Source organism: Mus musculus, chromosome 2 (genome assembly GCF_000001635.26).
Source record: "Mus musculus strain C57BL/6J chromosome 2, GRCm38.p6 C57BL/6J".
NCBI lineage: Eukaryota > Metazoa > Chordata > Mammalia > Rodentia > Muridae > Mus > Mus musculus.
In genome coordinates this window covers 50794994-50822685 of record NC_000068.7, presented here as the reverse complement: position 1 = coordinate 50822685, position 27692 = coordinate 50794994, and the positions used below count along the sequence as shown (strand labels likewise).

Below are 27692 nucleotides of genomic sequence, written 5' to 3'. Positions count from 1 at the left end.
CTGTAAGGCTGCATCAGCTGCCATTTCTAATGTACTGCAGAGATGAACCTGAGGGAGGGACATGGGTACCACTAGGTACAGAGTAAGGTGATGAACATGCCTCCATTTCAAGGCCTATCTTCCAGGACTTTGGCTCTGGTGGAAACTGGGTTTCTTAAAAACCTACATGTAGGTTTCCTCATTCAAAGGGAAATATCCTCTAGATACCAAAGATGGTAATATTTTGTAATCAAATGTAGAACACACTAGAGTCCAAAAGTTTTTTGTCTATATGATTCTAAACATGCAAGATTTAAATAGACCTTAAAGACTGAATAGATCCATGAAGCCACATAAATGTCCAGAGAGGCTAGTCTTAGTGACAGTGCTATGGAGGAGCAATAGACACATGGTTGGGCTGGGAAGCTCAATGGTACACACTCACTCACTTCTCGGTCAACACAAAGACAATGTCAACGGAAAGCCTATGTGGTCTGTTTTCTGCCTGCACATCTTGCCAGTTTCATCTTTTGGTGCAGACAGGACATTGTTTTCCACAGAACGCTCTAGAAAAAACAGATAAACACCAGAATCCTTTCCTCACACAACCCTCAATGGATCCCTGTAGAAAGAGACAATGCAGGCCTCACCATTTCTCTTTAAGGGAGAAAGCCAAGGTTACTTCAATGTCTTCACACGGTCGTGTACATGAAGAAATTGGATTTGAGAACACAGAGGCTCATATTTGATGTTGCAAAACAGTTAAAAACAAACAAACAAAAAACCTCCTATGGAGATTCTCCACTGCTGCATGCACAGCAATAATTCCTGGCTTCTGTTTTATCTAAAACCGAAGATTTATTTACTTAGTGCCTATTCATGGCTTGAAAATTGTGGGAAGAGACATGTAACTTTCCTACTCCCTTTCTCATTAAACTCCAAACTTCCTTTCATCAAAAATGTCACACAGTATTTTTGACTCTGGTGTATCTTGAGGAAAATATAAACAGCACAGTTCTGGAAGAGGGATAATTGTTATTGAAGGTGGGATACAGTGGTGGGAACAATGCTTCACTCTGGGAACTTTCCATCTCCAATGTCACTTTATATTGTGACTTGTTCTTATGTGATTTTAAGAGAGACTTATTTATATTTTGTGTGTGTGTGTGTGTGTGTGTGTGTGTGTGTGTGTGTGTGTGTGTGTGCATTTGCACACATGTATATGTACACATCCATAGCACTAGTATAGAGGTCAGAGGGCAACTTGAAGGAGCTCTCTTCTTTGACCATGTGGGTTCCAGGAATTATACTCAGGTTCTCAGTTTTGGCTCAAGTTTGGCGACAGGCTCCTTTACCACCTTTCCTTGCTGGCCAAAATTTTTGTGGCTTCCTTTTTCTTTTCTCATCATCAAAAATATCAAAATTAGCTAAATTTACTACATAGTAAGGAACAAGAAGTTTGTTCTGTATCAACACCACCTATCAATTACAAGGTATGTTTATATTTTAATAACCTGTGGTTATAACCTTTAAAGAAAAAGGCATATCTATATCTATATGTATCTATGTAGGTATATGTAGGGAGATAGATATATGGAAAAATAGATATCAACAGGGCACTGATTTCTAAGCCATGTGTTCCTATGAACCCTTTCAGGTTCACTGCTATTCTAAAGTTGTGTTGCAGATCATGATGTGGTGTTCAAAAAAAAAAAAAAAAGACATCAGTAAAAAAAAAATTTCTTTCTGATATCTGATTTGGGAAATCAGATTTGACAAGATACTGACATTTTGTCTCCCTTTGAAAGATGATTTCATTTCAAGGCTTCATATTTTTAGTCTAACTAACCTCTCCAAAGAATCACTCAGCCAGGGACAAATGAAGAACAACTTGATGACCAGGCTTGACATAATGCCTGGTCATCTAAAAAAGGACACCTAACCCAAGGGGGGCGGGATGCACAATAGCATTAGCTTTTCCCTTTGGAAGTTTGTGGACACTTTGTAGAGAAGGGGGGGTCAGAAATTCTTAGGGAAATAACGACTGTTTCAAGGAAATCTTTATGTGAATGTGCCATGGTATTGAACATTAAAATGCAGACCTGAATGTTCCTTATCTACAAATTAATCGCTATTATATTCTTATAAAATTCCAAATCATTCAGTCTGTTCTTAGCAGAAGAGAAAAATCACCACAGCACAGTTTGTCCTTGTTGGCACAAATTTGAGAAAGAGATATATTGAGGCCCCATAGTGAGTTAGAGGGAAAAGGTAGATAAATTCAAGATATTTTATATATGTATGCAAAATTTTCAAAGAATAAAAATATTATTAAAAAATTGCCTGTATTGTATTTTTACTCAATATTTCTGGTCACTATTACTCTGCAAAAGAATTCAGATGCTATATCTAAGGAAACCATGTAGAGTTTTGAAAAATAAACTATTAAAATGAAGTAAATAGAAAAAATGTACATATATGCATGTGTGTTTATTGTTTTATCTACCTTTGGGTCCTAAAATAAGCAGTCACTAAAATATTAAATAATCATTAACATTATTTTTTAGTACAACGAAGTAAATAGAAAAAATTACCTATATGCATGTGTGTTTATTGTTTTATTTACCTTTGGGTCCTAAAATAAGCAGTCACTAAAATATTAAATAATCATTAACATTATTTTAGTACAACAATTATACTAGTCTTACATCAGAAGTGAATTAAAAAATTATAATAGTTACAGACATGAATAAGCTTTCCCTACCTTAGCCTTGTATTTCAAAAATAAGAGTAAGCAGTGCAAATCATAATTTGCAAAATGTAGACTCTAGTCATCAAACATTCCAAAGGAGAGACACTCTATATGGGGTATTTTCCTTAGAAAATAAATGGCTTCAGTGGTGTTGGAGAGGTAGCTCAGTGGTTAAGAGCCTTGCCTGTTCTAGCACGGGATGTAAATTCTTTTCCCAGCCCCAATATGGCAGCTCGAGACCCTCTGTAACTACAGTTCTAGGAAATCTGACACATTTTTCTTGCCTCCAAGGGCACTGCACAAATACTGCTCAGACATGCATGCAGGTCCAACATCCACGAACCTAACATATACTCATTCTCATGAAACCCAGAAGTTAAATTTAATAAACATAAATACTCGGTGTGGCTTCTAGACAGTGTTTCCTCTCAGTCATGGTTCCAAGTGAGGAAGTTTGGCGTTAACTCAGAGTCCATAGGGGATGGAAAGTGTCCAGTTCTCTTCACGAACTTTCTCCTCTTGATAATTATTTGAAAAATCATTTCTAACAACGTGCCAGATCTGTGAACAAAATGCAAACTGGCTCTTGTCTCTGTATTTTTATTTTTTACATTTTCTTTTTGTTACTCAAGCAATCCTGGTTCCCATAACTTACACTCATTTGAAGTAAGACAGGCCTCGACGTGAAAGGAAATGATGGTTTCTGTTACTTACATCACTGACTGAGTGAAACTTCTTGATAGATAATTAGAATATGCAAGATCCAGTGTAGCTGGCCATGGTTCTCACTTTAAGTACATCTGGAAACACCCTTTTCCCTTCATGGCTCAGTTGACCTCTGTTCTTCATCCTGGCCACTCCAGACTGAAGAATCCCTCCCCTCCCCCTGTTGCTTTCCAGAAACCTGATAGCAGTAGGTCCCCACGCTAGCAACTCCTAGCTATATATGCAATCAATATGAGCAGGAGTTTCCATAATATAGAAGCATCTAATTCTTGTTTCTCAAGAAGCCATGGACACAACCCAACTCTCAAGTCTCTTTTTATGTAGGCCCACTTTTTGCCTTCTTTCTCTCAAAACACTAGATTAACTGCACGCCAGATTATGTATGTTTTTAAAAAACAGAAAATTGGCTTGTTCCTGCACATTTTGTTTCTTGTCTTCAGATGTTAGTATCCTACGTGTTTAAAATGTTCCAGTGCTGTGTTCCTCCCAATTTATTTACAACCCATTAAGATGGCAACATTTGGAAGCAAATCCAATGTAAACATTGGAAGGATTCCTAGTTTTAATCGAGATGTATTGACTTAGTTTTTGTAAGCTTGAGATATCCATTTGGCCAATTTTATTTTCCTTTCTCCACCCACCCCCAACACCCGTCCCTGACTGAGGACTGAATTATAATTTCCAACATAATAAAAAATAGGAAGGGAAGAAAAGAAAGAAATCTTTTCAAGCAAGAAAAGTCACTTAAAATAAAATTAAGTCCGAAAGGGAGGTCTAAGGTGATATCACTTCCCAGCTTTGTTGATTTCAGAAGGCTTTAGGGTCCTGTGATTAAAACCAAGAGTAGAGATTTTGGAGATTCTGTGAAATAGATGCTTCTCCCTAGAAACTAAGCTTTTGCATACATGACTTCCACTATTGTCTTGTCTTTGCCAATTTACATTCTAAACATATGAGGAAAGGTATTGTCAACTCCTGTTCATGGTCGGTAAACCCACCAGGGAATACACGGACACTCTTAAAACAGAAAACAAAGTCTTCATCACTGGCCAACAGCTACATGGGGACCTTGCTCAAATCATGTAGCACCAATCATCACAGTTCTTTGTCTTTTATGCACAAAACCCACCTCCTTGATGACACACTTCAGTCAGTAAGAAGTAGAACTGCAGAAGGCAAAAAGCAAGATGAGTACACATAGAGACTTTCCTGGAACATAGAAATATGGACCAGGTCCCTGATGGATTAGGTCTCTGTTCCCATATTGTCAGGTACTGAGGCCTATGTGCTGGGCTTAAGGTCAGAATGGTGCCTCTAATATAGATAGCATCAGTTCTACTAAGATCTGGGGCCTATTACACTCCCCACTGGTTCTATGAGTCAAAGCATTGACTCAGAATAAAACACAAGGTCATATTGTCCCTCAGCACTTAATAGAGTGTTATTGCTGTATTACATAGTTACATAGACAGACAAGGTACTAGAGTGAGGGCTAGGAGCAAAGGGACTTATGGCCCAGCCACGACTGTAAGTAGAGTAGTTAACCAGAAAGACAAGGAAAACAGGGACTGATAGCCGTTCCCAGATGCTTGGCATCTCTTTTCTCTCGTTTGAAGGCTATTTCTGACCACTGAAAATAGAGAGGTGGAGAAGCTACATAAAACAATAGTCTTGTTTACTGCATGATAGAAGAAATCACAATGCAAGAAAACAAATATAGGAGAGACAAGAACCACTCTTGAAATGACTGACCCACTCCCATGATTACAGTAAGCCATCCACGAGAGGAGCCCTTATGACATAATATGTCTCCTTAAGCTTCATCTTCTAACTTGGTTTCACTGAGGATTCAAATTCCAGTGCAAGAACTTGACTGACACAGTCAATCCCTAGCAGTGGCATTGGCTTCTCTCTAAATAAAGCAAGCAGCTCTGTTGTATTGTCCTCTCTCACCACTCCCTAGGTACTCTTGAGAAACTGTACATTGCTTCTAATATTGGAAGACCCTGGCCAAGGGTTGACTAAGACCTCTGTGGAGGTCTCTGAACTCTGACTATGCTTTAAAGCATTGTAGATGCAATTATCCTGAGTCATAAGAGCACTGCAAATATTTCCATTTGCAACTTGATTGCCACATAGAAACGTTGTTTACCAGAACAAGGGATGTACATTTGTTAGCCCATTGGTCCCATAACCGGAGCAAGCACTTGCGGGCACTTTACGTCCCAGGAATCCCTGGGAACCATAGAGGAAGGAGATTTAGTTGGATTGATGGGTGTAACTGGAGGTCACAAAATGAGTTCCTGTTCTAAGATTTATCGTCATCATGCTTCTGTGCCCATATATGGTCAATCAGAGCTATCCTTTACATGGCAGTGATAATAAGCTACGTATGCAGAGAACATAGGTAAGTTCAGGTTGAAGATGCATTCTTTGATGAGTTCTTTCCTCCATCACCTCTCTCTTCCCTGGAGCACAGCTCATCTACATTTCCACCCTCCCTCTGAGGTCATTAGGTGCTGTTCTGCACCCCTCTCCCATGTTAGAAGTCAGCCACAAGAGCACAGAGCATTCGCAGCGGTCTGAAGTGATCACACAAGACAGGGGAGTGAGACTGGTATCTGAGCTAAGCGAGCCTTGGCTTCCTCATTCATTCCATTTTTAACCTGTGCATGCCCCATGCAATGTGCTGGGCAAACATGACGCTTAGCTAAATTAAGCAGACCAGTCAAGCAAATCCTATAGAGACTCCTACAGTAAAGAGAGAGACACGTTTCAACCCCACCTCATTAGCCAGGCAGCAGCTGTTGAGCCAAGAGGAGGCAGGTAAAGTGGAAGTTTGACAATTGCTCATAGCTGCAATGCCCTGACTTGCACTTGGGCACTTGTATCATTCTGGAATCAGTCAACCAATTGTTCAGTGGCAACTATTCAGTATGCACAGTTGTCCAGAAGATTGGGGATATAACTGTAAATATATAAAATAAAAATCTACTTTGGTAACATAAAAATGTCAACAAAACTATAAACTGTGAAATTAGTAAAAAGTAAAAATAAAAAGAATTTTAAAATAAAGTGTGTCAAACACTTTCAATCAACGCCCTCTCCCCAGTTCTGGAAAACAATACAAAACAAAACAAAACAAAACAAAACCCCAAAAAACCAAAGCACGTCCCAGTTGTATTCTTTTGCAAAGCATCTATTTACGAGGCTCAAGGACCAGTTCCTAAAGCAAGGCCCCAGGCAAGAGCCTTCACCGGGGTGGGCTACCCCTAGTCTGTAGCTTTCATCTTTGGGAGAATGTGTTGCTGAATTTCTAGCCTCGGGAGATTGGCTAGTTCTGTTTGTTTCTCTCATCTCCTCTGTTGGACCTGCCACATTTTACAGAGAGTGGAATATAAGGAGTTCACATTCCTCTGTACCCTTCAGAGCCCCAGGCTCAGAGCCTACATGTGCCACTGTGGGTGAACTGCATGGTTCAAAGGTTCAGTCTTCCTAATTGCTATCAAATGTCGTTTCTGAGCAGGAAGTGTGAGAAACAGCCAGGAACGGTGATAAATGGCTCTTAGGGATCAACACATCAAACATAGCTCCACAGATGTTTCAGTGCCAAGATTGCTATTCAAAGACACTGAAACATCCAGCTGCTGAGGGAAACTGTGGCCAGGAAGATTCCAGAAATCTCACAGAACAGTAGCTCCTGATGGCTGTAGCTGCTGAGCTAATGGCTACTCTGTGGCTCTCTCTGACCCCTGATACTCAGAGAACATCAACAGACAGCCTCCAAAATTCCTGGAAGAAGGTGTTTTGTCTTGATCCTGGGATAAACACTCAGACCACCCATTTTTGTATTTAGTTACCTCCTAATATCTTTGCAGGTTAAGAACACCCCTCCAGACCCATAGCTGGCCACATCTGGCAGAGGATGGCCTTGTTGGACATCAGTGGGAGGAGCGGCCCTTGGGCCTGATGGGAGTTCAATGCCCCAGTGTAGGGGAATGCCAGGGTGGGAAGATGGGAGTGGGCAGGTGGGTGGGTGGGTGGATGAGCACTCCCATAGAGGCAAGGGGAGGGGGGATGTAATAGGGGGTTTCCAAAGGGAAGACCTGGAAAGGGAAAATCATATGAAATGTAAATAAAGAAAATATCCAATTTAAAAAAAAAAACAAAAACAAAAACCAAACCAAACCACCCCTCCTGACACTCTTTCTTCCATCCAATATTCCCAAGCATTTCATATCTCAGGAATGCTGGCATGAGGCATGTGGGTCTGTGACCACTTCAGTAGTTACTGCTTGTTATTGATCCAGCCGTGTTGCAAGCTCGCTCCCTTAAGCACGACTGCAACTCCTCAGTAGCAAGGGCAAACAAGAAACTGAATGGTTGAGCCGGGCTGGTGGCACACACCTTTAATCCCAGCCCTCGGGAGGCAGAGGCAGGCGGATTTCTGAGTTCGAGGCCAGCCTGATCTACAAAGTGAGTTCCAGGACACTCAGGGCTATACAGAGAAACCCTGACTCAGAAAAACCCAAAAGGAAACAAAGGAGGAGGAGGAGGAGGAGGAGGAGGAGGAGGAGGAGGAGGAGGAGGAGGAGAAACTGAATGATCAGCCAGTTAGTGGCTTTCTAGAAAGTGCTCCAAACCATGGCAAGGACTGAGGTCCTGAGGATGCTTTTGGGGCCGTATCCAGATTTCCCATACCCCATTGAATAAAGTCATTAGTGTTTAAGTAAATGGAGGCTTGCACCTCCATGTGGAGAAAAACTCTAGATAACATCTGAAGAAGAGAGACAGAGAGAGACAGAGACACAGAGACAGAGAGCGAGTCATGATTTCTTTCTGAAATTTATTTAGCATCCAAAGCGACTTGCCTACCACACTTGGCCCACTGCAATGGAGACAGCAAAGACACTTGGGATCATTCACAGGCACTCAGTTTTCTGTGGTTCCAGAATCATCACTTCACGCCGACTATTGCAAAGCAGTTGCATCAGGCACAAGGCAGAGACTCCAACAAGTCTGGGCATCTGGCATCCTGCTAGGTCCTAGGATCAGAAGCAAAACTATAGCTGCATACAGAATATGCCACTTCTGTTTTTGTTAGTCTAAAACACATTGAACATCTTTCTCACCTTGCTTTTTAGTATCCCCAGTGCACTAACATCTCCCCTTCACACTCCCTGACTAGTTTTTCCTGTTTATCGAAGCCTCTGTTTTTATTATCACCCTTTATGTTCTGCTTCCTGTTACAAGCAACTCCTCGGTTTCACTTTGACATTCAGCTGACGAACAAGTTCACCCTTCAGCATTTCCTTCAGAGCACAGACTCCTGCACTAGCTCTTGTAGCCTGAAGATGGAGAGGTCTGTAAGGAGCGTGTGGACCTCCAGAAAGAATGGCATCTACTAGCCTAGAAGGGAAAGAAGGAGTCTAGAAGTCCTCTGATGGTAGATGGACAACACCCCTGCAGGCCAAAAGAGACAGGGACTTCACCACTCCCCTAGTCTATGAAGAAACCCTTCAAACAGCCAGGAAGAATGGCATGGAAACCCATGAGCGCCAGCATTATTTCTGTGAGAAGTAACCCCAGAGAACCAGCTGGTTTAGCATTTTGATGCAGGTCCTTATCTATTTCTGTCTACCCTATTCTAACCATCAAATCTCTTTTCAAACTGTGTGGCCTGTGAGAACAGTACCTCTAATACTTCGATTTCTAGCCTCTTTCCTATTACACCTTTCCACATCTGCCATATACCCTTCCCTCTATGGCACCCTCTCCTTGGCATCAGTATTCAGCCAAGGCTTTTACTAGCTGCCCACCAGCTCTTCAGAATAGGAGCTGGTGACCAGAGCTTGTCTCTTTCCCTTTCCCTTGCTTTTCTACTGAGTTAAGATATGTGGTCATGAGGGAGCAGCCAGAATAATTTGATTCATCTTATTACTTTAAGATCCTTAGACTAAAAATAATCTGGTCCTTGCTGTCTATTGATGAAATTCACTTGCATCTTCAGAAATGCTTAAAAGACTTTTTAAGTGTGGAACTAGTTGAGAGAGAGAGAGAGAGAGAGAGAGAGAGAGAGAGAGAGAGAGAGAGAGAGAACACAACTGAATGGCCTCACATGTGTGTGATTGCTATTCACTGTGCCATCAGGGTTCTCCTTGGGAGACTAAAGTCTCAGAATTATTTATAATCATGTTGAGGATAATATCAATACACTCATCCCCTTTCCTTCCACTTCTGTTTGAATTTGGTTTGCAGAGAAACTGAATGTGAAAATGCTGGCCCTGAAGACATACTATCGAGGCAGCCATGTAGGGCTTGCTTCCTCTCATAGGAAGGGTAGGACCTCACAGGAGAGGTGCACTGTGGTCACCTTTAATGTTTCTTTTTAATGGGGTGGAGGGAGGGAGGGAGGGAGGGAGGGAGGGAGGAATTTCAGAGAAGGATACTTGTAGTATGTAACTCCCACTGAGAGCATGGAACTTGTATGCCTCTCGGCCCTTAAGTTAGGAAGCTCAATTGTCTGGACTACAAAATAACCTTATATTTATTTATTGTGACGTGTTCTAGCTAAGAAATGGACTGGGGACCTGCTCAACAGTCTGGTGCTCAAAGAAAAATGTAATGAGGGTTTCCTGGTCTACACGTCTCTTCCAGGACTTCAGAGTGTCTGCAGTCACACAAGGTTAAGATAATGACCATCAGACCGTTCCCCTCTTCACATTTCTGCCCAGAGATAAATGAGAATGTGATCCCCTGCTGGGCACATACCCTTTTTATTAATACTTGGTGAACAAGAATGGGAGCACATTTGGCTGCAGAGGAAAACTAACAGAATTGCAAATGCACAGTGTAAGAGCTCCCCAGTCTAAGATAGGGAGTGCAGATAAGGGGGAGAAAACGACAGGAAAAGCACAGCAACTGGAACAAAGCAGGGCAGCATATTAGAACGGCAGCATCACCCCAGAGGGACCCAGGAGTGCATCAGTGCATCGTTGGCTCCAGAGGAAACAGACTATGTCAGAAAAGATTGCATCAAAGGGCAGCATTTAGTTTGAGCTCCTTCTATTCATCTGAACCCATATCACTCCTTGCTTCTGCAAACATTTGACGACAAACCCCCATCCCTGTGTTCTATACCACATATTCTCATGTGGCTGTAGGGCTGCCCTCACATAAATTCTTGTCCTAACTTTACACCTAGATGTACAAATGGCAGGCACTCTAGGCAAGTAACAGCAGCCTCTGGGGAGTTCTCAAATTCTCATGAGAAAGAGCATCTGTGGGCAGTTTCTACATCACCTGCCCTGACATTTGTCTTGGACTTTGTGAGAATTGAACGTAACGAAGATTCAGTGAACCAAAAGCTCCATTCAGGCAGACATGTGAACTTAGAAGTTTCCAAGTCAGAGTGTTCAGTCTGTTTTTCATCCCAATGTCCTAGGGGGTGTCAGAAGTTTCATTTCATCAGTGGGAAAATGAGATGAATTCCTCTCTGGATCCATAAAAATGTACAGTTCTCATTAAATAGCATTAACCATGTTCTCTTTGAGCAGGCGGCTCCTGTGAACACTGCAAATGACCATCTTCAACCACAGAAAAAAAGTCAGTGATAAAATCATCAATGGATGTTGGTTTACTAGGCAGAAAGCCGGGGGTTCAAAGCAGACCATCTGATTAGAAGAAGTTGCTCCAATCAAGGGTCCACATTCAGGAAAGAGGAGAGAGAAAGGACCACTTGGTGGAGAATGGGTTCTGACTCCTGATTTACAAAGCCCTTAACAACCCTCGGCTTAGCTTTGCTTCCTGAGACCAAAATGAGACTGACACATTAGCAATCCTGATTGGCTTTGAAGAAAGGTTTTTTGAAAAGAAACAAATGTACAGAAATCAATTCAATGCTTAAGGAAGACTTGATTCCCACCGATCAGCTCTCCGGACAACATTATCCATCCTGATCATCTCCCTTGCCATTTGTCTGTTTTCTCTTTGTTCTATTCTCTCTTCCTGCTTTCTCTCTTATCTCTTTATTTTATTCATCCCTTTTTGTAATATGCTTCTCAGAATTAAGATTTTCATCTTCAATGCCACATTCTCAAGAATATGTTGAATTTTTAAAAAAATACAATAAGCTGATTTGCAGCCAGAAACTGCCCACAGGCACAGGACACACTTTGAATTGTGCTAGCATTCCTCTGGTATGAATGGAGACAGGCAGGAGGCTGGGCTTTGTAGACTTCTGGCAGTGCACGGATAAGAAACAAAATAAAGAAAGACCCTCCATGAGCAGCATGATCTGAGAAGATGAGACAGAGACCCTGGGATCTGAGCGACTGTGAAACACCTCTAATGAACTCTCCGGCTCCAGCACTCCCTTCCAGAGCAGGGAAGACTACAAAGCAAACCATCAGGCTTGAAAGAGCAGCTTGTGGGAGGGAGGAAGACAAAGTCCCAGGCTGGAGAGAGACTCTGCATTAGTGATAAGCCCTCCAGTCTCACAGGCAGACATTTCTTTCCCCTCCTGCGGAAAAGCATTTTCTTAAACACACTGTCTTCCTTTGCTGGTGTCCTTCATTAACTTCTGTTTTGCTAATGTGTGTGCTGAAAATAAGCAGAACGGGTTTTCTATTTATCTGCATGTTGTGTAAACAGCTACTGCAAGCCAGTGAGGCAAACAGCAGGGTTGTGTTTGAAGAGGCTTGGAGTTATAGCAATTCTGGCAAACACTCATAGAGCACAATCAGGGGCTTACAAAAGATAGGAGTTAAGGGGAATCTGGGACTGAAACACATAAGGTGTCAACACAGATGGATCCATTTTGTCCTGTTAATTTGCTCTGAGAGCTCTCTCTCTCTCTCTCTCTCTCTCTCTCTCTCTCTCTCTCTCTCTGTGTGTGTGTGTGTGTGTTATTTCCTCTCTGAAAGTACTTAGGCAAAGATAAAAGTACTACTGAATTAATTAATTGGATCCGTTCAGAATGAAAATATTTAAACCAAATATTAAATTTCACAACAGAAAACAAAACAAAACACACATAACAAGAAACTGGGCATATCTCTGGACTGTTTTTTCTTTTAAGAGTTGTGTCTGTGATACTTAGAATATACTTTTTCAAATGTAAATTTCAACCCCAGGAACGATTGATTCAGACCAACATTGCTGATTGAGCAGAGCGGCCCAGCCACAGTTCCTATTGGGGGCTGTCCTGTACAATGAGCTCCCTCTGTGCACAGAGCAGAGTGGGATTGGGAACTGGGCAGAATTACTTGCTGGAGATAATGCACAGTTGCTTGAGTTTCTATATCAGAAATCAAGAGTCCGAAGGGGAAGAGCTGATGGAAAGAAACCCCAGGCACAATGCATTTTTTAAATTTTTGTAGCAAATACACACAAAAGTACAATCATTTAGAAAATGGGTTCTCTTCATAATTGAATACGCTACACAGTAAAAATTCTTGATTTTCAACATTCAATTCTACGGTTTTAATGTAGCATTAATTTAGTTTTAATGGTCTCTTCCATTAGTTTTAAATGTACCAGTCTCTTAGCCAATGATACATCTTGTGAGTGTTGTGTAGCATTTATCAGTAGGGGCACATCTAGCAAGTCATGTCACTCGTCTAATTGTCTCATCTGTTGAATGGGAATAGGGATTGTATTCAGCGCCTATATTGTAAATGTGAGTATTATGCCAAGACAGCACAGCACCTGGCACAGTACAAAGAGCCAACACCTATGCACTATGTTCTGCATCGGCTTGCAAAACCTTTTGCAAATAAAGAATCTGGTTGTTTGAGATAAAATAGCACTCACATCTTTTCTTAGTTAAAAGAAACTTAAATTGGAACAATTTCAGATTCACAAAAGCTTGCAGACATCCCACTGCCTATGCTTGGCCTAGATCTCCCAGTTAACATCTTACATAATTGCAGTCCATCTGTGAAGACCGAGAACCTGACAGTGATGGATTGCTGCTGACTAAACTCCAGACTTACCTTGCTTGAATAACACTGGCCTTTGGAAGAAGGTTTCTTTTGTAAAGTGCTCAAGATCGACTTTACCTGTTTTTTTTCTTTTACTTTTTTCTCCAGCTTAGTCCAGGGATGTTGGGTTGAGAAAGAATACCTCAGATGTACAGTATATGCCCGGCACTTGTCTGCAGGTCCTTCATATCAACAGACTTCATCATTAGTAGTGCTCACAGTGATTAAGGCCGGAGTGACACAGTTTCTCCATTGTTAAGTAGCTACTTCTTTTCATCTTAATACTTATCTTAGGAAACATGTTGTCCTGTCCAGTTCAAATGTAAAGGAGGAAAATTAAACTTGTGTCCTCTAACTTACATTAAAAAAAAAAAAGACTTTATTTTTGGTAAAGATCTGTCACTCTTTTTCTCTTCTATATAATGTTCTATTCAAATAGATCCATGTGTGTGTCTGTGAGGCCTGTATATCTATACCATGTTTTGCCTATGATCTAATTCAATTTTACTCTGTTCAAACTCAGCTTTGTGTGAGAGAAGGCAGCATTTAAATTAAACAATCAAAACAAACTCTTGGAATAGCTTTGGCTGTGTAGCTTTTTCAGTAATCGCAATCATTAAAGATGAGTAGAAAGAGAATTGGAGCCTATTTCTATCAGAAAAAAAAATCCTAACCCTAAGGTACTCAAAAAGCCATATGGTAGAGGTAGTGAGAACTTGAGAGTGAAGGGAAGAGTGTGGCACCGTGCACAGCAGATAGCCATTTTGCTTGGCTGTACCTGATCACTCTGTCTCCATGAGCTTGTAACGGAGATGCTGCTGCTTTGGAGACTATACGTCTATGGATGGATCAGAACAGCGAACCCAAGTAAGATGTGACATCAATGTTGATTTTTTACTGTTACCTAAGTAATGCGGTAAGAGTTAATATTTTTATCATTAAGACGAGGAAGACACTAGACTATAGTCCACAGTTATGCAGGGGAAGCACTAACTACAGTGAACTAATTAAGTAAAGAAATTAGCGGGTTGGAGAGATGGCTCAGTCATGAAAGGCTAGGCTCACAACCAAAAATATAAGAAATTAGCTGTGTAAACAGTGTAGATTCTTTAACTTTTATGTCCAAGAAACAATAACTGTGGATATAGAGATGGATACTGGCAAAAATATTTGCTTTGAACAAGATGAAAGTTAGCGCCATAATCATTCTAAGACCACAGAAGTTATGGTGTAGCGTTTCATATGTAGGGGGTGCTCAAAATTGTACATTATATCTACATGGAACATGTGATAGCACTTGCTTTTATTTCCCATGTCAGTTGCTAGTACCAAAGAGCTTTGTGCAATCATGGTTTAAATGCCACTAGTAAGGTTCTTAGAATGGTAACACATAAGAAATGACTAAGCATAAAAGGGTACGAGAGAGAGAGAGAGGGGGGGGGGAGGGAGGGAGGGAGGGAGGGAGGGCGCACTGGCCCTTGCTCATTCTTCAGAACTTTGCTCCTCTTTTCACTCAACTTTTCATTTCTCATGACGTGTCTCCATTTCTTGAGCTTATCTTCCATATAACAAGCCCACGGCTTTCAGTATCCCATGAAACACTGTCTCCCAAGGAGGCAATGCTTTCTAGCACCTAACTTTTTCTCTAGCGGCCTGCAAATGTAGTTATCAAAAGACAGATTAACAGAAAAGAGACATGCAGTTTTTATTTGGATCTACATGCACATAGATTCAAAGAAAAAAAGAAGAAGGTTTGGGCTTTGGGAAATGATAAGATAGGAAAAATGAAAGAACAGATATTATAAAACTCTGGCAGGAGAAAGGTGTTTTAGTGAGGACTAGTTTGGGTCAACCTTCTTCGAAGAGACTCCCTATCTTTTGTGGTCAGAGTCACTCTCCTTTCCTTGGGGCAATGGGTAAAGAGTGAGGAGTTCAACTGTCTCCAGGGGACATTTATATCCTGCTATGGGTAGATAAGATGGGAGGCAGAACTGTTCCTGCCCCTAATGATTTCACATTCCCTCAAATTCTTAATTATCTTCCTGACAAATGTCATATTCAGGGTGACAAATGCTAATAACCTTCAACACACCACTCATGACATTGGTAGCATCTCCCATAACCTTTGCAGGTCTGTGTGATGATGGACTTCCTCCACAGTACTGTCTTCTCTCTGAATAGAAGAACCTCGCCCATTACTCATCCCTTATCCACAGCGCCTACCATGCTACCCATGCCTTTGTATTTAACAGTACCTATATTATGAGGGAATTAGACAACATTTATCCCAGGGATGATTTTTGAAACATAGAAAATAACCACCATCATGGATGTTTTAGGCACAGAGCAAATGCAGTTTGTTTATCCAAGTAAATTATTGATGACACATGCATCTAACAAGATATTTAATAAATTATGAACACCTCTTCATGGACAAAATCAATACACCCAGAATTTCCACGGAGTACTTCCTTTGTTTCTCAAAAGAAGAAGCAAAGTCACATTTCCAGGGATGTGAATTAGCCAGACAACCAAACGGATGTGGGAACAGTGAGGAACCGAGCCCTACCTCCTGGGAGCAGAGCCCAACCCTCAATGGCTTCTCTCCTGAGGCTTCAAAAATGCCTTCCATAGCATGTAGCTCTGCAGTGTGCTTTTTCTCTAGTCTCTTGTGCTAGTTTAACTGCAGTGCCATAGAAACACAGTACAGATTCACACTAGAAGCCAGCATTTCTGTTGGACTCAATCACCAACTCTCACATGGATGGAGAGTGTGTTAGAGCGACTGCCATTAGAAATGGCTGCACTTCCGTCATATCTTTTGCATGTACAGGGTGAATAGCCCTTATATGAAATTCTTCAAGCCAGAAATGTGGGCTACTTTTCAAGCTTTTTGAATATCTGTCTATACAAAAAGAGATATCAGAGACAGGATCACCATTTGGATGCAAAACTCATTTGTACGCACTACTAAACTACTCTATGATCCTGTTAATGATCATATATGTGAGATTCTTTCACAGGCCATCATGTCAGGCTGTGTCTTTTGGGTCATTTTGGATTTCAGAGTTTACAAACAGTTCATCCTAGTCCTACAAGAATAGATATATGTGTCTTCTTTGCCTTTAAATGTCATTCTAAGCCATCCCTTGCCCAGCTAGCATAAAGTTCTCTCCCATTCCTCAACATAAATACTCTGTGCTTGTTTCTGTGGAGAAACCCAGTAGTATGATTCTCTGGACACTCATTTCTTAGTCCCTACAAGTGATCTAGCATAAACAAGAGCTTTGGGTGAAAGGACTCTGCTTATTTTGGGGCTGTGGGGAGACTGGGAATCTCTTTGAACAGTTCACAATGGTTTGTTCTGAGATGACTCATCTCCATAGGGAACTGCACAGGAAGGACAAGCTCTTCACAATTCTGAGGATACACTTTCCCCAGCTGTTGCAGACTCTTTCTCCTTTCTCTCCTGTCCTCAGGGGTATGCGCCCATTGCTCTCGATTTCCTGGCCACACAGACATCAGTGCAATGACTTTAAGCAGTTACAAAAGGCAAAAAGAAACATTGGCATCTGTTTCTTATGTTTTCCACCCCGAAGTAAGGAAGTAATAAGAAATTAGCAAACTTTGAAAGAGAAGAAGGAAAAGTCACTTGAGGAGCAAGCACAGTTTGAACATAATGGCTTCGTACTCAAGTGTGAGCCTCTTGGTGGCACTAAATATGTCTTTATGATTTTCATATCACATGTGATAGCACATGAAATAGTCCCCAATGAGCCTTTTTTCCTCTTTTGAAAAGAAGCGAGGAAAGGATGAAAAGAAGAGTCAAGAGAAAAAGGAGGGAGAAAGAAGAAATAACAATGGCAAAAAGACAAAGACTATAAATATACAATCAATGGAACAGGCAGCTTTGGACATTAAAAGTAAGGCCATTATACTGACAGGTTCACAACCTAAAAATGCACCGTAGTCTTAGAACTACAAAAAACTAGAAGATGAGACATTTAACTGTCGATTAAAAAGCCCAAATCCACAGCAGATGGTGAGACATAGTCTATGACATGCCAAGTACCTACCATAGTTCTGAAGAGATCTTCCTGAGGCGGCCAGGCTTTGTTCATCTTGACTCCCAGACCAAGTCCTGGATTGACTGTGTTATAGAGGACACTTGACCCTTGGTGTTTTAGCAGTAAACTAAGATGCAGCCATTTGAGAAACAATGGGCTGAGTAAGGAAGAGTCTCTCTTGATATTGAAGAAGGTAATGAGCTAAAGAGATGGTCATCATGGTAAAGAGCTAAGACAGTCCTCATGGGTCAGGAGAAAATGGAAGCTGGAAAGCAAAAATTAGAGTCCAGCTTTGACCCCCCCCAAAGCCAGAATATAAAGAGCAAAGAAATAGAAACTGAAGAGAAAAACCCAGCCATGTAACTAGATATGGGATAATTTAGGAATCGTTGGCATTGGAAGATAGAAAAAAAAGAGTGAAGAAAAAAGGAAAGAGAGAAGGAAGAAAGGAGGAGGGAGGAAGGGAAGGAGGGGCACTCATGCAGCCACATGACTAGGGGAAGAGAAGGAACTTGAATGTGACCTCCAGAGTGGCCTTCTGTTATGACAGGTTGCAGTCCTAAGACGCATATCCTTATGACCAACTCCTGTTTTGGTGAGGTACCTCATTTGGGTGCCTCTATTCCTTCAGCTAAGATGCAGATTGAAATGAAAGGTGCAAAGGGGGCCAACTGAGCATTTCTCCTGCCCCCCTCAGAACAAAGGACAGCCCGTCCTCAGCCAGGGATCCTCAGTCCAGGCCACCTTTGTGGAGACCTGTGCAATTTTCAAATATACTGAGTCTTGGAGGTTCTGACAAGTTTAGAATTAAAAAAAAAAAGTATGGTAGAATCCAAGCCTCCAGTTTTTAAATTTTCATTTTTTTAAAATAAAGCTATGAGGATCACTAGGCACAGGCAAGAATTAGAAAATACAGGATCACATTATATAGGAGCAGCCACAGACAAAGTCACCCTTCACAATGGCTCTGTCTTTCAGCTTTGTTTTGTTTCTTCCTCACTATTGTGTGAGCTTGGAAACATAAAGGCTCCTGCTCTTTTCATAGATTAAAACATCCATCAGGACATGAATTGTTTAGGTGTAAAACAGCACAGTTGATGAGCCAGGTATTCTTCGTCATTGGCTCTATTCAGTACACCCTCCTATTTTCTTCTCTATAAATGTTCTTAATTCTTCGTTTGTTTTAATCCATCTATGATCCTTTCAGATTTGAGTCTGCAGTTTAACTACTTGGGAGATTACACACACACACACACACACACACACACACACACACACACAATTACAAGACAAAGTGGTAGACATACCCCATTGGGGCATGAGTTCCCTAGAGTTTCTTGTCCCCAGGCTGCACAGCAATAATAACTGGGGAAGTGGCTGAGCTTGATCAAGACTGCTTGGTTTGTTACATGATTCTCGATATGTTTTGTAATATTCTATTCAAATAATCTCCCCTTCCCCAAACCACTACCCTCTGACATAAACACTGGTCTGAGGATATGTGCCCAATTTTCTCCATTTTCAAATACTGTTCCAGGAATTCTATTGTTAACATTTATATTTCTAGTCACTAGTATTCCAATGACAATGGACAGTAACATCACACTGTCTTTTACACCCAGTCCAAATGGGGCACTTCACATGTAGATGACAGGGTATGCTCATAAACACGTGCTAGACATACTGTCCTGACCCGAATTGGTAAATATTACTGACTGCTGAGAATGTGTGAAGCACTTGGTCCAGCAGAGCAGTGCATCTCGCATTTCCTGCAGTAACCTTTCTATTTATTTAACCCAGCTCATTAATAAAGATCTTCTCTCCGTTTTCTTCATGTACAAATACTCCAAACCACAGGTTCACATTTTGACAGCTAATTTTGTAGGATATAATTTTCTCGCTTAACCCAAGAGAGAAAAGAGACGGATGATTGAGATTAATCATTTGTAAAATTATAATTCTGTCACAGATAATAATTTGCAAGATCTCTCCCTTTTCTGAAATCCCCAAAATGCACCATAAATTGTCACACTTTGTAACAAAACGTGTAACACATTAGGGGCCTCCTAATAAAGCCAGTCTGCTAGAAAAACAAACCAATTGCCTTCCAGTTGGCATGTTCTCACCCACATGACTGCATTCCTGCTAAGGAACACGAGCATTAGGTAAAGAAGGACCTAAAAATTATTATTCAGGGGTGGTTATCCGCATCGGATTTCCGTATGAGTCACCCCATGGAAGATTGTTAGAACATACAGTTGTGTGCCCAGAAGGCAAACTTATCCCTTGTGGAAAAGTGATCAAATTTTAAATTTTTTAATTAATTTTCAATTAAAAAAAACTATCACAGTGGACATGGTAAAAGTGACTTTTGAAGAGATGTTGCAAAAGTCCAAGAAGGAAAGGGCTTGGATATTAGAACTCTCTGTAAACCTTCCTGTACTAAGTCCATCTTATAGGCACTTAATGTTGTTTAAACAACAAAGACAAAGAAATGTCAACGACTCCATATGAGGTTGCCAAAGGGTAAAATGGCAGTGTGACTCTTAGTGAGCCCTGACCTGTATTTACCCCAACTTATTTGGTCTGCAGCTAAAGGATCATATCTCTGATCCATGTCTGTTAAGGCCAGGTATTCTGTTAGTTATGCTGTGTCTACATGGATAGACTGGATCAGGCTCAAATCTACCCTGTAATATGCTATGGTGACTCAGACAACAGAGAAAGAAGCCAAAAGAGACCCTGTCTTGATTCTTATTTAATATAGCTATGGTAATAAATAAGATATTGTATATTTCACAGTAACTAAGTACATTTACAATGCCTCAACATTAAAATATGACAGGTAAAAGGCAAGGTGACAGGCATGTTAATAGGCTTATTAGTCATTCCACAATGTATACATGATCAAGGCAAATGCAATTATTATTTGTCAGTCGAACAGCATGTTGTATAAACCACAAATGCAATTATTATTTGTTAACCAAAAATAAAATAAACAGTGGACATCAAAAAGCTAGAAAAGGGGCTGAAGAAAAGGTTTACTAGTAAAAGCCCCCCCACTCCCAGCTGCTCTTGCAGAAGACTTGGGTTCAGTTCTCAGTACCCATATTGGGCTGCTCACAGTAGCCTGGAACTCCAGAACTAAGGGATCTTGGCACGTAAGGGCACCTGCATGCCTACAGTACACATACAACTTATGCACATATATACACAAAATAAATCAATAAATCTTTCAGAAAGGTAGAACAAAGATTCTGAAAAAAATTGTTTTTCTTTTAGACAGGGTCTCACTGGGTAGTTCTGGGTATCGTGGAAATCACTATGAAGACCTGGCTGGATTAAAATACAGGCATCAGCCTGTACTGCATTCAGAGTCCTGGAATCAAAGGTATATTTTACCACACCCATCGAGATTTTGAAAGTTGAAGAAATATGAAAATCTATTTAATAAATGTTGAGAGGTATATAAACCTGATTATAATATTATATATTATGTACTTCTACCAGGAGAATAATGTCATCTCCATAAATATATAAAATTTTATGTATTTTGCATTAGTTAAAAAATTTAAGGTAGTGTGTGCAATGGTGTCAGCATTTGAAGGGTGACTATGGGATGGATCCCTGGGTATGGCAGTCTCTAGATGGTCCATCCTTTCGTCTCAGCTCCAAACTTTGTCTCTGTAACTCCTTCCATGGGTGTTTTGCTCCCAATTCTAAGAAGGGGCAAAGTGTCCACACTTTGGTCTTCATTCTTCTTGAGTTTCATGTGTTTTGAAAATTGTATCTTATATATTGGGTATTCTAAGTTTCTGGGCTAATATCCTCTTATCAGTGAGTACATATCATGTGAGTTCTTTTGTGATTGGGTTACCTCACTCAGGATGATGCCCTCCAGGTCCATCCATTTGCCTAGGAATTTCATAAATTCATTCTTTTTAATAGGTGAGTAGTACTCCATTGTGTAAATGTACCACATTTTCTGTATTCATTCCTCTGTTGAGGGGCATCTGGGTTCTTTCCAGCTTCTGGCTATTATAAATAAGGCTGCTATGAACATAGTGGAGCATGTGTCCTTCTTACCAGTTGGAACATTGTGAGGAGCCGCCCTCACATTTGCCATTATAAGATGGCGCTGACAGCTGTGTTCTAAGTGGTAAACATAATCTGCACACGTGCAGGGGCAGTTTTCCCGCCATGTGTTCTGCCTTTCTCGTGATGACAACTGGGCCGATGGGCTGCAGCCAATCAGGGAGTAATACGTCCTAGGCGGAGGATAATTCTCCTTAAAAGGGACGGGGTTTTGCCATTTTCTCTCTCTTGCTTTCTTGTTCTTGTTCTTTTTCTTGCTTTCTTGCTCTCTCTTGCTCTTGCTCTCTTGCTCTCTTGCTCTCTGGCTCCTGAAGATGTAAGCAATAAAGCTTTGCCGCAGAAGATTCCGGTTTGTTGTGTTCTTCCTGGCCGGTTGCGAGAACGCGTGTAAGAGAACATCTTCTGGATATATGCCCAGGAGAGGTATTTCGGGATCTTCCGGTAGTACTCTGTCCAATTTTCTAAGGAACCGCCAGACTGATTTCCAGAGTGGTTGTACAAGCTTGCTATCCCACCAACAATGGAGGAGTGTTCCTCTTTCTCTACATCCTCACCAGCATCTGCTGTCACCTGAATACACTTTGGCCCTTCTTAGATTTGGGAACAAAACACCCATGGAAGGAGTTACAAGGACAAAGTTTGGAGCTGAGACGAAAGGATGGGCCATCTAGAGACTGCCACACCCGGGGATCCATCCCATAATAAGCCTTCAAATGCTGACACCATTGCACACACTAGCAAGATTTTGCTGAAAGGACCCTGATATAGCTGTCTCTTGTGAGGCTATGCCAGGGCCTAGCAAACACAGAAGTGGATGCTCACAGTCAGCTATTGGATGGATCAAAGGGTCCCCAATGGAGGAGCTAGAGAAAGTCCCCAAGGAGCTAACAGGTTCTGCAGCCCTATAGGTGGAACAACAATATGAACTAACCAGTACCCCCGCCCCTCCCCCCGGAGCTCGGGTCTCTAGCTGCATGTGTATCAGAAGATGGCCTAATTGGCCATCAGTGGAAAGAGAGGCCCATTGGTCTTGCAAACTTTATATGCCTCAGTACAGGGGAACACCAGGGCCAAGAAGTGGGAGTGGGTGGGTAGGGGAGTGGGGGGAGAGGGTATGGGGGACTTTTGGGATAGCATTGGAAATGTAAATGAAGAAAATACCTAATTAAAATAAAATAAAATAAAAATTAAAAAAATTAAGGTAGAAGATAGTAGTTAAATGTCATAGTGAAATGCATTATTTTATCAACTGTTTTATTCAATTAAAAGTTAAAAGAAGTACATTAAGAACTATAGTCAGCAAATAAGTAAGTAAATAATTGGTACTATTTTTATGAGAGTTTATTTTATAACCAGAATTTTTAAAAAGTAATTTTACTAAAAGGCCTATTTCTCAAAATTTGAATACTCTCCCCAGCCCTATAGTACTGCTTTAGTTGAAGTCACTGTCATCTTTTTTTGTTGTTGCTGTTGTTGTTTCTTTGAGACAAGGTGTTGCTGTCTAGCCCAGACCATCCTGTCTCACATTATAACTTCTGATTCTACCATCTCAGAACCCAGTATCTTGGGGGCCTATAGGCATGAGCTACAATACCCGACAATGCACCTTTATCTCTTCCTCAGATGAGTGTAGTAGTTCCCAACAGTTATCCCTGCTGTGTTCCCACTGCCTACTGTCATTCTCAACAAAGAAACAGTGAGCATCTTAAAGTGAAAGCCCAATATCTCATTCTGCACTCTAGTCTACAGCTACCCACCAGCTCCTACTGAGAATTACAGGGGTGTGGGAGGATGGAATCTAGCCACTGGCATTTCTTTTATGTAGTTTCTCATCTTTTTTTTTTTCCTGTCAAATGTACCTCTTTACTCCCCATGCCCAGGTAACATCTGGTGTAGGCCCACTATGAGCTTGAACTTTAAGAGCATCCTGGGCACAGGCTGTTTGCCAGCAGATTTGCTTAATGAAGCAGCATAGGAGGAGTGGGGAGAGAAAGCAAGAAGCCTGCTTTCCTGTTGAAATCAGGAAAGGGATATAAAAGGAAGGAAAGAGCCCACATGTGTACCCAATTTTGTCTGTATCTTTGACAGAAAATAAGAGCAAAACACAACATAATCTCTTAATGTCTCATAAATACAAGTCAACCCACTGTCATAAAAAGTTGTTTTTTGGTTGCCTCAAGGAAAGAAATAATTGCCTAAATCTTACATAAGTGCACACAAGCCCAGCGAGGAAGGTGAGCCACAAGGTAAGCATGAAGGTTATTCTGAGCCTGAACATTCAGCAGCCTTCCAGAGAGACAAAACCATACAACGCCAGGGTTAACATGCCTGTGCATTAAAATGGAATGGTTTATATTTATGAGCGTGTCTGCAATCTCATTTGAATGTGGTACACACAAAGCATCGAATATTCACAGCAGATTTCATGAGTACCTGATGCATGCTTGTCGTGAGTCCAAGTGAATAGGTTTGACAGGTGCACTGCAAGAAATATGTGACTTCATGGGCCTTATAGTTTATTGCAAGGATGACTGTAAAAGATATAACATGTAGGGGGGTGGTTTTGATGCTAAGACCCTAGTCCCCAATTGGTTCTTGATCTATCAGTAAAGATGTCAAGGGCCAATTGCTGAGCAGAAGGAAAGAGGTCTTCCAGGTCCCTAGAGTGGGAGGCAAGATGTAGAGCAGCTGCAGCAGCATGAACCAGCAGCAGCAGCAGCAGCAGCAGCATGAACTACCGCCACCACCAGCAGCAGCAGCAGCAGGAGGAGGAGGAGGTGGAGGAGGAGGAGGAGGAGGATGTCTCCAGGTGGGGGGATTAGGATGTTGAGCTGGGACTAAAGGTAACTGAGCAACTGAAGCTGAGGGCAGGTTGAGAGGTGCTGAGCTAAGAGTATTGGGAATGGCGTATTAGCTGAGGAAGGCTTAGAAGAGCCCAGAAATTGAGTCAATAACATAGGTTGAAATTGAGCAATGTGTGTGTCTCTTTTTCATTCGTGGTTCCACTATTCTCTGGGTGGGGGGCTGGTAGCACAGTCCCCTCGGAGCTTAAAGCAAGGTAGCAAAAGCTACATGCTACAATACCATGTCAGCACACTACATACTGTCCTAGAAATTACCAAGTACTGGCCATTAAAGGAGACTTAGATTAGACCAGGGAAACCAATATAACAGGGGCTTGTGTAGCATGTAACATGTCACATAGCTACATGTTAACAATAGGGATGAAGCCAATTAGAGAACAATTCCCATTAGTTAGGTCAGCCATTTCCATATAAATACCTGATTAGTTGCCTGTTGAGTTTTGTCTAAAACCTAGCACTTAAAAAAACTTTCAATAGTATTTAAATAAATAAGTTATTAATTAATTATTTTTATTTATTATTAAGCTATCATTAACTGGTTAGTTAAGGAAATCTGTCAGGCTCCTTTGATAGTGAAATAGCACCAATTTGACAGACAGTTCTTTGGACATTCTGAATGTCTTACTTTACAATCATTATTCCACAGTTGCTGACTTCTTGTGGGGAAGTCTGTTTTCTTTAAGGGTATATATAGCCTGTGGTAGATGTGCCATGATCCAGTGAATGAGCCCATATTCATGAAAACATGGGCAGCACAAAGTAAATGCAGTGGGTTATTTTATTTAAAAAGGGGGAGCATGAAATTGGGAGTGGGGGAAAAAGATGAAGAGGGTCTGGGAATGTAGAAGGATGGCTTGTGGGAAGAAAGGATCACAATACACTATAGAAAATTCTCAAAAAAAATAGTACACATTTTGCAGTAGAAATAAACATTATTCTACCCTGGGCTGTTAAGGTCAGCTTAAACCCATAGAACCAAGGTTTTACTTTGTAGCCATGAACTATCTGCTTGTTTGTTTATTACCATGCCTACAGGAGAAGGATGAAATGTAGGCCTGGGGATTATCAGGTTTATGGTTCTGTACTCCATATGTGGTGGTATTTATTTATCTACTTTCCTGTGTATATGTGTTGTGACACACATACCACAGCCACAGCCTGTGTGGCCATATCAACCAACTCGTAGGAGTCAGTTCTCTCGGGTCATTAGGTTACAGGCCTTTACTCATGAAGCGATCTCTCAGAACCCTACAATTTCTTTTTCTTTAAACACACACACACACACACACACACACACACACACACACACACTGAGAGAGACACACACAGAGACACAGAGACAGACACAGGGAGTGAAATATCCAGCAAATCTGATGAGTAAGCACAGACATACTTTATTAAGGTGTGACTTTTTAACAATGATCCTGAGCACTGCTCATTTGACTGTGAATCTACTCCACATTTCTTGGTAAAAAGGTGGCGTGGCTGTGCAGAATGTTCACATTCCCTGGCTAAATCCTAGGTCCAATCAGTCATTGAAAGTGAGACTAAATAAAGACAGAAAAGAAAGGGAAAGAAGGAAGGTCAATACCTCCTGGTGTTATCATTTGGTCACTACTTTTCTCAAAAGGAAAAATGATCCAAAAAATTAGGCACACTTTAGGGTAATAACTGATACATGGTAAAAAATCCAAGGTTTTGTTTTTGGTTTTGCTAACATGTCAGCAATTTCTATATTAGTTTAAATAAGTTTGAGTAAATTGGAAAAGCTGACTAACTGGCACAGGGCTTCCAGATTTGACCTTCCATAATAAACAAATATGCTTTAAGCTTACCCTTCAAAGAGCTGTTTTCCTGCAGCCATTTGACTTTGCTTATTATTTTGTTGTGTCTCCTCTGTTTTAAGGGCATGAACTGTCCCGTGTCTGTTCATGGTCTTTAACATCTGGATTCCTTGGACCTCTGCCTGAAAATTGTCTCTATACACAGCAAAGAGAAGGCTACCCTGACAGACCTAGCATCCAGCCTTGGTAACATTTCACTTGAAGGCTGTCAGCTCATCCTGGACCCAGAGAATCAGGTAACTGGGAAAAGGCCTCTCTTTGAGCTACGCGGAGAGCATGCTCTTAAATGAACCAATGTGGGCATGCTTCACCAAACAGCTGGGTTGATGCTGGGCAATTCAATCAGCCAGATGTTTTGATATCAGGATCTCATCAGGAGATTTGAATGGATTGTTTTACTATGTTGATTCCCTTTCTTGCTAGTGTGTGGCAAACACAGAAGTGGATGCTCACAGTCAGCTATCGGATGGATCACAGGGCTCCCAATGGAGGAGCTAGAGAAAGTACCCAAGGAGCTGAAGGGGTCTGCAACCCTATAGGAGGAACAACAATATGAACTAACCAGTAACCCCAGAGCTCATGTCTCTAGCTGCATATGTAGCAGAAGGTGGCCTAGTCGGACATCATTGGGAAGAGAGAGCCACTTGCAAACTTTATATGCCCCAGTACAGGGGGACGCCAGGGCCAAGAAGTGGGAGTGGGTGGGGGGGAGGGTTTGGGGGAGGGTTTGGGGAACTCTTGGGGTAGCATTGGGAGTGTAAATGAAAAAGACACCTAATTAAAAATAATAATAATAATAAAGTAATTGTTGCTTTCCTTTAAGAGAATAGACATTCAGTGTGGGAAACATAAAATTCAATTCACATATGAAATTAATTTTAGAAAATCCAAAATCTCTATACTGTTCATATTTTAATATGACTCTTTTTAGAAGTCCCTTATTTTCAATGTGTATACGTGTCCTTATATTTCTTACATACACTTTATTTATGTAACCTGGATCTTTTTATCTAAAATTAAACTGTGACTGTTTTCTAGATTAATAATATGATTTGGCTTGTATTTTGTGTGTGTGTGTGTGTGTGTGTGTGTGTGCATATATGTGCTCATATATACAGATGCTTATATGTATGTAGGTACATGTGTATGCATATACATGTGTGTACACATGCATGTGGAGGCCCAAAGTCAGTCTTGGGTGCTGCCCTTGGAAACTGACTACTTTGCATTTTGAGACAGGGTCTTTTTGCTGGTCTGGTACTCACGGATTAAGCTAGGCTGACTGCCGGTGAGCTGACTACCCAAGGATTAACATGTCTTTCCTCTCCAGAAAGCCACCACATTGTGTTTGTGTGTGTATGTTTGATATATGTGTGTATAGG

At 41.1% G+C, this 27692-nt stretch overlaps 1 long non-coding RNA gene across 1 annotated transcript in view; it reads right to left on the bottom strand.

Annotated features, from left to right (window-relative positions):
* Window positions 1-8255: 8255 nt before the first annotated feature.
* The window catches only part of Gm32232, a 58502-nt gene continuing 39065 nt past the window's right edge, over window positions 8256-27692 (bottom strand). Inside the window, exon 4 of the long non-coding RNA XR_866197.2 lies at window positions 8256-8502. This is a non-coding gene — a long non-coding RNA (predicted gene, 32232). The remainder of the gene's footprint in view (window positions 8503-27692) is intronic.